Source organism: Pinus tabuliformis, chromosome 4_1 (assembly GCF_031772625.1).
Source record: "Pinus tabuliformis cultivar Carrire ecotype Pingquan chromosome 4_1, CPIR1, whole genome shotgun sequence".
Classification (NCBI taxonomy): domain Eukaryota; kingdom Viridiplantae; phylum Streptophyta; class Pinopsida; order Pinales; family Pinaceae; genus Pinus; species Pinus tabuliformis.
The window spans coordinates 527,744,969-527,758,282 of record NC_142303.1 but is presented as its reverse complement, the minus strand read 5'-3'; positions in this window follow the sequence as shown (position 1 = coordinate 527,758,282).

The window sequence follows — 13,314 nt, the reverse complement described above, 5'->3', positions numbered from 1 at the left end:
ACAAATTTTTGAATAATGTATACCATTTCGTCCCAAGGGTGAATTAGCCAACTTCTGGGAACACCCTTTTTCCAATTGACAGAGGAAACCCTTGACCTAGACATAGTCCATGATTTTTCCTAAATTGTTTGGTCTTGAAATATTTTTCCACTTCTGGACTGATTCCCAATGTTTGTGCTATGGTATCCTCTGAAATTCTAAAAGAGAAGTTTCCTATTAATGATTTCTCTCCATTGAATGTGAATGCAAACTTCTTTGTCACTTCTTCATTGTTTCCATTGAATTTCTCTAGAAAGGGTAACTAGTGTTTTTCCCTTAAAATCGTGACACAGTCATCATGATATTGTGAACTATCAAATGTTTCAGGCTCTGCTCTATTGGTCATTTTTTAAAAAAATCTCTGTTCTAACCCTTTTGTTTATGCTTAGCAATTCAATCAGGGTTTTTCAATGTGTTACCTCTTTTCTTGCGTTCCACTTAGCCGACCTGGTAACACCCTCGATTCTCAGGGTTTCCTTCTTTAATTGCTTGGGCGGCGGTAGAAACTTGTGGTAAGCCTATGCTATGCTCTCCCTTTGTAGCGCCTGTTGTCTCGGCCCTCTTTGAAAACTCAGAGTTTAAACACTCACATGGTAACGCTCGGCCTCTTTGAAAACTCAGAGTTTAAACACTCACATGGTAACGCACTTTTATGAGCTGATGTTTTATAAAATGAAAACTTAACAGCCGACCTTCACCCAATTGCTATAATGATAATGTAGAGTTGAAGGCGCATTCACATCATAAAGACAGAGGAGCGGTACTGATTTGCATAGGTACAATCATGAGAACACCATATACATGTAAAGAGTGTTGTGGTGATGATAACGGATATATGTTTCATGAGCCGCCTTGGGTCAAAAGACTATTTATAACTCCCACATTCAAAAATGAACGAAATCATTTAACACTTGTCTTTCCAATGGTTTACCACTTGTCTTTCCAATGGTTTACCACTTGTCTACTACGTGTTGGTACTTGGCCGATTGAAAAATGATGGATCGATGACAAGGTTTGATGGCCGATTTAAAAATGAGGAGTTGATGACAAGGTTTGAAGAGTGGTGTAAGAAAAGGTTTGAAAATCATAGTAGGAATATGGCAATAGGCTAAAGTGTGATGGGAAATGATAGCAGAGTTGAGTAGTTAGGAATGTTACAAGGGTAATGGGTATAGGGGTTTTTGAAATTGATAACAAGAAATCATAATCATCATTTTTAACACTAAAATAATTCAAGAATTTTAAATGTTAAAAATAAAAATTTCACCAATACATTACACTTGTTGGTTGACAATGGCTGATTTGGTGTGCACAGGTAGGACTGATATTCACTGTCCAAATATGACTGGTCTTCACTAGCCAAAACTGGTCCCTTTAAAATGAGATTGAATATAACAGGTCCCTTTAAAATCTGAAGAACTCTAAAGAACTATGTTTGTGCAGCTTCTTTTATCCTTGTTGTTGATGTAGCCTTGATGATAAGCAAACTTTGAAAACTTTGTTGAAGTAGCCTGATGTATCTTGAATGCAGTTTTTAACAGATCCCTCTGATATTTGTTGAACAGGTCCCTCTAATATTGGTACTGGTAACATAGTCTTCTGAACAGGTCCCACTGCATATTTCTTGAACAGGTCCCTCTGATTAGAACAAAAAACAAAAACAGCTCTTTTATTGAAATACTGAAGTATTGAAACAAATTCTTTGAAGATTTACAAATGAGGAGATGAGATAGGGAAAACAAAATGCTGATTCTTCTGATTCTTCTCCCCCACTGAAGCTTTGACTTGTCCTCAAGTCATTATTGAAGTGATGAAAAAAACAGTAAACGAGAAGAACAAGGAATTCTTACCAGCCAAATGAATGGTTTTCTAGTAAGAATTCTGGGTTAGAGTGTGCCAGAGTCTGGTTTTCACATCTAAACCATTATTGTTTTTATTTTATTTTTATTTTTTTGTTTTTATTTTTATATGTATATTTTTTTATTTTAATTTTTTTATTATTTTTTTATGTGTTTTTTTTTTTTAAATGAAGTTGAATGAACTAAGGTAGAGATATCACAGCTGAAGGCTACAATATCTCAGCCTCCCTTTTCTGAGATACAGTGTGAATAAAATCCTCCTTGCTGATGGGCTTATGATAGAGTTTCAACCGGTGACCATTGACAAGAAAGGTGTTGCCTTCTCCATCAATGGTAGTAAGTTTGATTGATCCATTTTCATATACTTGAACTATTCCATATGGGCCCATCCAATGTGTGGTAAATTTTGCTTTATGATCTCTGAATTTAGAATCAAACAGTAAAGCCCAGACTCCTTCTTTGAACTGTTTCTTTTTTATGTGTGCATCATGCCACTACTTCCTTTGTTTCTGCATTAGGATTACTGTCTCCTCTGCTTGCTGCCTCATTTCATCTAATTGGTTCAATTGCATAATTCTCTGTTTTTGTGCTTCATTGAGATCAATTCCTAAATCTGCAGCCATCTTATAAGTATGTATTTGAAATTCAATAGGAAGCATTACCTCTTTTCCATACACCAACTGATATGGTGTAAATCCTGTAGTGTTTTTCCACGTGATTCTGTAAGCCCAGAGTGCATCTTTGAGCTTCTCTTCCCAATTCTTTCTGTTCATTGCTATTGTCTTAGTGATAATTCCTTCCAATGTTTTATTGGTAGATTCCACCTGGCCATTGGCCTGTGGATGGTAAGGTGTACTTTTCCTGGGCTTGATTTTATATTTTTCTATGATGTCTTTGACCAAATTTGAGGTAAACTGAGTACCTTGATCCGTCACTATCCCCCTTGGTACTCCATACCTTACAAAAATTTCTTCAAAAAGGAAGTTTACCACTATTTTTTCAGTTGCCCGGACTAGTGCTTTGGCTTCAGCCCATTTTGTCACGTAAAACTAGGATGTACTTTTTACCTTTTGAAGTTGGATTGATGGGTCCTATAAAATCTAGAGCCCATTTTTCAAATGGCTCTAAATGTATTTGAGGCTGAAGTGGCATTTCATCTGTAGCTGTTGGTCTGCCCATTCTTTGACAGCTATCACAACTTTTCACATACTTCTTGGAATCCTTAAAAATAGATGGCCAATAGTATCCAAGACTGAGAATCTTGAATGCTGTTCTTTTGGCTGCAAAATGCCCACCACACGGTTCATCATGGAAAGATTTTAAAATATCAATTATTTCATCATTTCTTACACATCGTCTAATAATCATATCATAACCAGTGTAAAATAAATCTCCATTAACCCATGAGTATCTAGCACTTTGTTTGATCAGCCTCTTCTTTTCCTTTGGAGTAAAATATGGAGGTGTTCTTCCTGTGGATAAATAATTGGCTAAGTCAGCATACCAAGGATTCACTATTGAAATTGCAAATAAATTTTCATCTGGAAAAGAATCTTCAACCGGAACAACCTCACCTGAATTTTGCAGTCTAGAAAGAAAATCTGCCACCTGATTCTCCTTACCTGGTCTATCTAACACTGTAATATTAAATTCCTGTAATAATAACAACCATCTGGTAACTCTGCCATTAGTGATTGGTTTATTCATTAAATACTTAATGGCAGAGTGATCAGTATGTACAAAAACCTCATAACCAGTGATATAATGTCAGAATTTATTCACAGCATGTATGATGGCAAGCATTTCTTTTTCAGTGACTGTGTAGTTTAATTTTGCAGGTGTTAGATTTTTGCTAATGAAATAGATGGCATAATTGAAAGACTCTTCTTTTTGGCCTAATGAGGCACCTATTGTAGTATCAGATGCATCTGTAAATATGTGAAATGGTAAGGTCCAGTTAGGTCCTTTTAAGACTGGTGTGGTTGATAACTTTCCTTTGAGTGTTGCAAAAGCTTGCTGACAATTCTCATTCCAGTTGAAAGGTGTATCTTTTGCTAGAAGCTTAAACAGAGGTGAAGCTATTTTACTAAAATGTTCAATAAACCTTCTGTAATAGCTCGCATACCCAAGGAAACTTCTTACCTCTTTTTGAGTCTTCGGAATTGGAAAATTGACAATGATCTAGATTTTTGATGGATCAACTTTAATGCCTTGAGAAGAAATTTAGTGTCCTAATACTATCCCTTCATTTAACATCATAAAACACTTTTCATTGCTCAGGGACAGATTAGCTTTAATACATCTCTTCAAAACTTTTTCAAGATTCTCTAATGCATGCTCAAATGAATTACCATACACTGAAAAATCATCCATGTAAACTTCAACACAGTCATGAACTAAATCAGCAAAAATAGCTAATACAACTCTTTGAAATGTAGCTGGAGCATTGCAAAGTCCAAATGGTAAAACATTATAGGCATAAGTGCCCCAGGGACAAGTAAAAGTGGTTTTGTCCTGGTCCTCTAAGGCTATCCTGATCTGATTATAGCCACTGAAACCATCAAGAAAAGAGAATGATGATTTCCCAGCTAATGTGTCTAGCACTTGGTCAATAAATGGTAGTGGGAAATAATCTTTGAGAGTTGCTTCCTTCAATTGTCTGTAATCAACACAAATTCTCCACTTTCCATTTTTCTTGGGAACTACTACTAATGGGGATACCCACTGACTGTCAGAGATAGGATAAATAAAATTGAATTTCAATAGTTTTTGTAATTCATCTCTAACAATATCCTGAAGCATAGGATTCATTCTTCTCTGCGGTTGCCTCACTAGTTTGATATTACTATCCGTGTAAATATGGTGAGTGCATGTTTCAGGGTGAATTCCGTGCATATCGGTGTAGTCCCAAGAAAATGCTTTCTGGTATTTTCTCAATAATTGGATCAATTTTTCCTCCTAAGATGAGTCTAGGTGAGTGCTAATATTCAAAGTTTTTCCTGGACTAATCTCTATGGTCTTACTCTATGTGTTTGTGATAGATTGAATGGGAAAAATGTTCTGAAATGTTGTTTGCAAAGATTGAATGGTGCATGTTTCCTGAAAATTCTGTGCCAAAAGTTCATCTGCAGCATGGTATTGTTCATTTCTTAATTCTTCAGAAATATCAAGTTGAGAAAGGAACAATTCTACCAAATCATCATTATTATGTTCTTGAAAATCATAGATTTGATTGATGCTGAAAACAGATTGAACTTCTTCCTTGTCATTGTATTTATCGTCAAGCCATAAATTATGTGCTACTGCTGATGATTGTGCTGATGGGTAAAGAGTGAGTTGTTTTCTTTCAGTTCCTCGTGAAATGATCATATTACCTGATCTACATCCTATGAATGCATCAGCAGTTGCTAACCATGGTCTACCAAGGATGATAGGGTGTCCTCCTAAATTAGATTTTGGCTGAAGAACTAAAAAGTCCACTGGATACTCCTAGGAGTCCAGTGAGACAATTATGTCCTCCAAAATCCCTTCAGGAATCACTTTAGACCTATCAGCTAGTTCTAGAACAATTGTTGTGTGCTGCAAGTTTGTGAGCTGCAATGTCTTCATTGTTTCAAGAGTCATCACATTTATTGCGGCCCCAAGATCAATTAAGGTGTTTGGAATATGTATGTTGTTAATGATTGTAGTGACTCTGGGAATACCAGGATCAACATACTTTTCCATTGAAATGGTGTTTGTCATAAGGCCAGCTAAATGTCCAATAACATGAATAGTTTGTGGATCAATTCTTTTCCTAGTAGGTTTCTTGAGGCACAGTTCTTTGATTGCTTTAGTATATATGGGAATGTCTTTTATGGCTTGCAATAGTGGAATTTTTATATAGACATTCTTCAGCTCATCTAAAACATCAAACTGTGGTATAGACATGGGAAGTTTTGCTTGGACCAATCGTTCTGGAAAAGGTGGTGGATGCAACAGTTGCATTTGTTTATTTTTGATGTCATCATTTTGTTTCTTTTGAGTTGGAGTTTCATTTTCATTTTCTTCGTTTTCTTCTTGTTTTTCAGCTATTAGAGGTTATTTTTGAAGTACCTTACCAGACCTCAGATTTATATTTTGTAAAGGTAATGTGGGATATGATGGTCCCTCATCTACATTATAGGCTAGTCTCTCTGCTCTGTTATTTGGATTTGGTAAAGGCTGAGCAGGAATCTGAGTGGGTCTAGGAGGTTGTTGGTTAGATGGGAGTTGTAAGTGGGGTGGATTTATTGGTGGAGGAGCAGGCAATGCTTGTTGAGTGTTTTGGGGTTGATAAACAACTTGCTGCTGAGGATATTGCTGATATGTTTGAGGATATTGCGAATGTGGCTGATGATACTGTTGATATGGCTAAGAATACTGTTGGTATGGTTGAGGATATGGTTGATATTGTTGAGAGTACTGCTGAAATTGTCTCCATTGTTGTTGTGGGTAATTTTGGTGTTTCCATGGCATGGGCACATGCCAAGAATTCTGAGCATACATCTAATCTTGTGCAGGAAATTGCAAATTTTGGTTTGGAAGCATACCTGGAGGTGGAGGTCTAGGTTGCCACGGTCTCTTAGCGCCCATGAAATACACATTCTCCATATCTATATTAGCTGCTTCCACATTACAATTCTACAAAATCTTGACTTTAGAGCAATGAAATATATCATGATTTTCAGTACAAAAGGCACAAACTTGAATGTTTTCTAATGGGCAGTCTTTCAAGGCATGTTTCTTCCGGCACTTTGGACAAAAGACAGCCATTATTTGATCTTCCTCTTCTTGTCTTTTCTTGGCTTTCAGAGTGTCAATTTGAGTTCCTAAGGTACTTAATAGATCTGCTTTGAATTCTTCTAACAGGTTTCCTATTTCAGCCCTTGTGACACTTGCTAAAGCAGATTTTGTGGCTTTAGATGATAGAGCTCTTTTTCCATATCTAGCTTTGCTCCTTGAGTACTTTTCACATAAATCAGCAATTTCTTCGAAAGGTGAAGTGGAAATATCACCTTTTCCCATCAAATTAAGATCATCTAAGTATTCCTCTCGAATGCCCTTCAAAAGATCAAGAGACATGGTCCTATGTTTTGATTTTTGCAAATTGTAAACAAATCATTCCAAATGCTCCTCTAAATTTTCATCCTCTTGTTGATTCATCCTAAAGATATCATCTTTAGAATCTTTCGATCTGCAATAAGGTCGGTATTTCTTTAGGAATATTCTTCTCATGCCATCCCAATCAGTTATTGCATGTTCACCAAGTCCCATGAACCATCTTAATGATGATGCTTTTAATGTTGCTGGGAAGAGTCTAAGCCTATGGGCATCATCTGTGTAACCATATGTTCGACATACTATGTCAAACTCAAACAAGAATGAATCTGGGTCTTCTGAAGCCATTCCATAAAAGTTTGGCAGCACAGATGGAAGTATGTTTTTCATTTTTATTTCATCATCTTCTTCTGGTTCTTGAATAGGAAATTTAAAGGTTGACTCTTCCTCCTCTCTTCGACCTTGATTTTGTGGTCCTCTTGCTGATCCATCTCCTTCCTTAGCCATTTTGATAGGTTCCTCTGTTGATTTAATTTCTTGTTCAGTGTCACTTGTTTCAAAGAGAAGTTCAAGGAGAGATTGTTGAGTTACTGTGCTACTTTCTCTTTTTATAGAGGATTCAAGGAGATGTTTCTTCTGTGATTCATGTGCCAATAGAATTTTCCTCTCAATGAGTGTGAGTCTTTGTCCTGATTTTTGTTTATCCTCTAATGTTTGTATGGTGACTTTCCCAGCTGGTGTTGTGTGTTCAACTTTTCCTAAAGGGTCTGCTCCTAGTGGTAGGTCAGTTTTTGGATGGGGGATTTTTATGAATCTACCTTTATCATCTCTAGATCTAGACATAAGTAAACATGACTTATAAATGATGAATTAAAATTAAATCTATGTTTTTGTTTGTTTTTTGTTTATTTTATTTATTTTATTTTGCTTTTAGAAATCCTCTAGCTGCGCCTCCCCGGCAACGGTGCCAAAATGTAGTGACCAATCCAGGGGTCTAGATTAGACTAAATTTAATGTCAACCAAGGTAGGTAAACTTAGAGGCACGTGTCTACAATCTATAGACCTAAAAGGATCTCATCTACCTAGATAAGTGTCTACTGTGACAGGCTACAACACTCTTTTACAAGAGATTGGAATATGTTTCCTTTCACAATTCAAACACTTATATCACCTAATTTAATCAATTGTTCTAAGAAAACAAAGTGTTACTAGTCTGAGTTTTCAATCCTCTTAGAAGGATATCGTTCACAAAAAATCTTTCCAACTAACACACTAAGCATTCATGAAAACCAAAAACTCTTTTAAGCATACTAAGACCTAAATGCATGAAAACGGAGTCCACGGAGATACTTCGAAATTCAGTGCTCAATTAAATATTTTACAAGATCTTGTTCAATAATTTAGCAATTGAAGTTTCAAGCTATCACCATGAATCATACAATAACCCAAGAACTTCTAATCGAATTAATTAATTCATAAGCAAAGAAATGGCATCAAACGCTATTCAGATCTGAAGTCTAAATGCTATGAAAATAAAATGGAAGTATACCAGTCCCCACATAGGGCCCGTCCACGCGTTGATGGTACACTTAGGAAACTTCAAATGTCGAAACCATTAGCACATAAAACACTAGAATGATAAAACGTTGCCTGTGATTAAAGTCTAGAAATCAATTACATGCAAAAGTTTTGGTAACAATACAATACAATATGATACGCAGTCTTAAGTCCGCCCATGTCTCTTATTACGCAGTCCTATTTGCAATCGAATGTACATACATTATCACGCAGATGTTTCTTCTTTTACAGTCAAAAAGGTGATTTTTGTTTTTTCTAATCTTAACTGATTTCCAAAACAAAATGAAATCAGTTTAGGTAACTCTAGCTTTTTGTTGCTTTTATGACCAAAAAGGCTGGGTTTGACCAGAATTGACCATGTATCCAGGAGCTCCAGATGCGATGCTAAATAGATCTTTCACCATGTACATCTGTGATCACGTCCCTATCCTTTGGTTTGATTTTCCTGCCATGCCACATGTCACAACATAAACCAATTACAGGAAGTCATGACATCCCGTAATTTTGTTGAAAATTTCTAATTTTTAACATAACAATCCACAAATTAAATTTAATGTAAAATAACAATTATAATGCTTAATTGATCAATTTCAATGGACTATGAGGGGTTTATGGGAGAAAATGATAGATGAATGATGGATTTTTAGAAGAAAAGAATGGTAATAAAATAGTACCAACAGGATTGTTGGTTAAAGATTCGGATTTTTGTTGGACAACCAATTGTCAAGAAGCTTTTGAAGTACTAAAAGAAAATTTGACCAATACATCCATCCTTAGGGGTCCCAACTAGGAATTACCTTTCCATATACACACAGATGCCTCAGATAAAGTTGTAGGGGTTGCTTTAGGACAATTAGAATACAAATTAGCTTATGATATCTATTTCATCAACAAGAACCTTTCCAAAGCCGAATTGAATTATATTGTCACTGAAAAATAACTCTTGGATGTGGTGCATTATTTGACCAAGTTTAGGCATTATATCATTGGTTATAAAACTTTGGTTCAAACTGATAATACAACCATTAAATATTTAATAAATAAACATAATGTCAATGATAGGATAATTAGATGGTTTTTATTATCGCAGCAGTTTGACTTGACTATTATTGATAAACTAGGGAAAGAGAATGTAGTTGCAGATTTCTTGTCGAGACTAACCCTGCCTACAGGAAAGGAAGAAATGATAGATGAATAGATTCCAGATGAAAATATCTTTGCCATCTCGGTGCTTTCTCCTTGGTTTTATGATATAGCCAACTATTTGGTTGCTGGGAGGTTCCCTCCTAACGTATCCTCCAAGGAGAAAATAAAGATTGTTAGGAAGAGTGCCTCATTCACTTGGATTGGGGGAAATATTTTCAGATTGGGGCCAAATCAGATCCTGAGAAGATGTGTCATGGAAGAAGAGGCCTTTGACATCCTATTAGCATGTCATGATGGACCCTATGGGGGTCACTTTGTTGCTAAGAGGAAAACTTTCAAATTTCTACAATCAAGTTATTATTGGCCCACTTGACATCAAGATGCAAGGAGGTACACCACTAGGTGTGATCAATGTCAAAGGATGGGTAAGCCAACACCCAAGGATGAAATTCACTTACAACCTCAAGTGACTTTAGAGCCATTTGAAAAGTGGGGCATGGATTTCAATGGACCTATTGATCCCCCATCAAGACAGAAAAGGTATATCATTGTATGCACCAATTACTTGACCAAATGGGCTTGAACAAAAGCAGTGAAGGAAACAACTAAGCAGAAGGTGGTTAGATTCCCGAGGGAGAACATCTTCTACAAATTTGGTTTTCCAAGGGAATTAATCACTGATCAAGGAGTACAATTTACATCAAGTTTGATTGAAGATCTCATGAAGCAACACCACATCAAGCATAAGACATCTACTACCTATCACCCTCAAGAAAATGGGTAGGTGGAAGTCACAAACAGAGCATTGGAAAGCATTCTTACCAAGGTTGTTAGCAGCAACAAAAAATATTGGGAAGACAGACTTGTGGAAGCCACTTGGGCCTACAACACCACTTGGAAGACCACTACTAGATTCACTCCATTTGAGATGGTCTATGGGAAGAAGGCCTTGTTGTCTATTGAATTTGAGTACAACACCTTGAGGATGGAAACTTAGTTAGACTTGGATCTCACTACAACACAATAGGAAAGGTTGCTCCAACTCAATGATCTAGATGAATTCATAATGCAAGCTCTCCTGCACACTGAGGTAATCTAGCTACAAAGGAATATTTGGCATGATAAGCACATTAGAGAAAGGAATTTTCAAGAAGGAGATTGGGCCCTACTGTATGATTCCAGATTCAAGGATTTCAAGGGGAAGTTAATGACAAGATGGTTGGGTCCCTATCTAGTAGAGAAGTTTCATGAGAATGGGTTTGTCCAAATCATAACAATTGATGAGGAAGGGATTCCCTTACTTGTCAATGGTCATAGATTGAAGTTGTACAAGAAACCTCTATCCAAGGAAGAGTTTATTAGTTTAGTGAGTCGAGTGTGAAATGTGATTGGGAGGCTCATAGCCCTCAGTCCACCAAAGTCTTAAAATGAAATAAAGGAAAATAATAGGAGGGCCTGGATACAAATATTCATGAGGAATATAGGGCTAGCTCCTGAGTTGAAAACCTCTCTGAGGCATCCCAGGAGCAAAAAAAAAAAGAGAAAATAAAATATCCCCAAGTGAAAACCTCCTTTAAGGTGCCTAAGGAAGGCATGCATGTTGAAAACCTCTGTAGAGGCAACTTGCTTGTCTAAAAAAAATGAATGAAAGAAAAAGAAAAAACAAAGGAGAAAAGGAAATACAGGGAAGGAGTTCTTACACCACCTCTGCTAACATTTTTTCTTTGCAGGACTCCAAAACAGTTGACATAATCATGGTTGCAGGGCAGAATATATAGGTGTATTCATCCATTCTTCCATCTATACATTTCATTTCCACACTCTCCACTCACATACCTACCTCTCTCCATCATCTAGTCAACAAAATAATCAAAATTTTCCTCCTCGCTGTAATGCTACAGGAGGAGCCCGAAATGCTACAGGAGGAAGATTTGATGTGAAAAAGAGGCCAAAGGGTCATATTTTCGTTAGGTAATGTTGAGGGAGGTCCACCACTGTCCATTTCATCACCCATCCACTCCATTTAGTCAAGTTTAGTTCAAATTTCCTCTCTATCATGCATCTAAAAAAACACAGAAAAACCTTTGTTTTCCATTCTTCCACCACCTACACCACTTCCTCATGATCCTAATCCTATCCTCATACCTTTCACTTTCCCTCCATCTAACATGAAAAATGAAGTCTTAAAAAGGGTACTAAATTATTGTTACAAGAATGAGACTCCTCCTGTAGCAGCCTGTACAATCACCACAAAACTCCCTAAAACTCTTTTTCTACAGCCACAAAGAGCATCATGGATCCATTTTTGAATAGGGAAGAGGCACATCATCCTTAGGAGGTATTCCATCCACTCCACGAGCAACGACTTGGACACAAGTAAGGCACCTACACACACAAAAAATTTATCAATCAAAAGACCATAAAGCTATGAAAACCTGAACAGAAACAATCAAAGGAAATCAACTCCCTCAAGATCACGTTGTTATGAGACCCAACTCCAGCATGCAACCATCCCCATTAATTTGATCCACATGTAGGCTCAGGTATGACACCCTCACCTATTCCCTATGCATATAATGCTAAAATGTGATAATAGTTGAGAAAGGTATTTTAATGGGTTGGGGGTGACTAGTGAACTTGGCCACCTTCGACTAGCAAACTAAAATTTCACTTCAATTACACATGCACGTGGAAATGTCAAGTAAAGTGAGGTGGTGATTACTAGGAGTGAGGTGATAATTATGAGGAGCAGGGAAATGATTGCAAGGATTGGAGAAAGCGGTTCAAAAAAGAAAATTCATGTATGAGCCATGTCACCTAAGTGCTCCGAGCTTTTACCACAAAAGGGAATATTAAGTACTAGGCTCGACTCCATTTGCACCATTTCTCATATCTATAAAAAAAAGCCAGTTAAGAGGAAGGATGAGCTAGTGCTATTACACTGGCTAGGGATCCACCGAGCTACTTCAAATTGTGGTTGCAAGACCTATAGAAGAAGCTATAGTAGGATTTATAGGAGGGTCTGAACTACTACAGGAGGGTTGAGAAGAAGCTATAGGAGGGAATTGAAGGGTGAAAGAAAGTGACCCAAAATTATACTCAAACCCTCATGCACATCACAAAGCTATTTTGAAAAGGAGTAAGAGATCCTTTCCCTCTCTAATTTCCATACCTATGCTTGGGAAATTCTACTTGAAATCAATGCCCTATAACAAAGAGTTATATAGTAATTCCCTTTTGGAAATTGTTGTGTGTAAATGCAAGATAGGGACAGAAAATTAATTTTATCTGATATAAATTATATCATTCCCTCACTGATAAAAATGAAGTTTAATATTGTTTCTACCATTGGGATTGCTTTAAGGAAACATTGAAATTTACACCTAAGTAACACCAAGAAGGAGCAGTAGAAGAAAATGGGGGGGGGGGGTGTTCAATAGAAGAGAGCCCACAGACACAAAGATAATTGATCAACATCCTCTTGTTGTAGACATTTTCCAGAGACATCAATGGTTGGGTTTCTTTAAATTGTTGAAGGGGTATGACGATGACATAACCCAAGAATTTTTCATGGCACTAAATCCTGAAGAAAAAGATAGTGCCACTATTGTT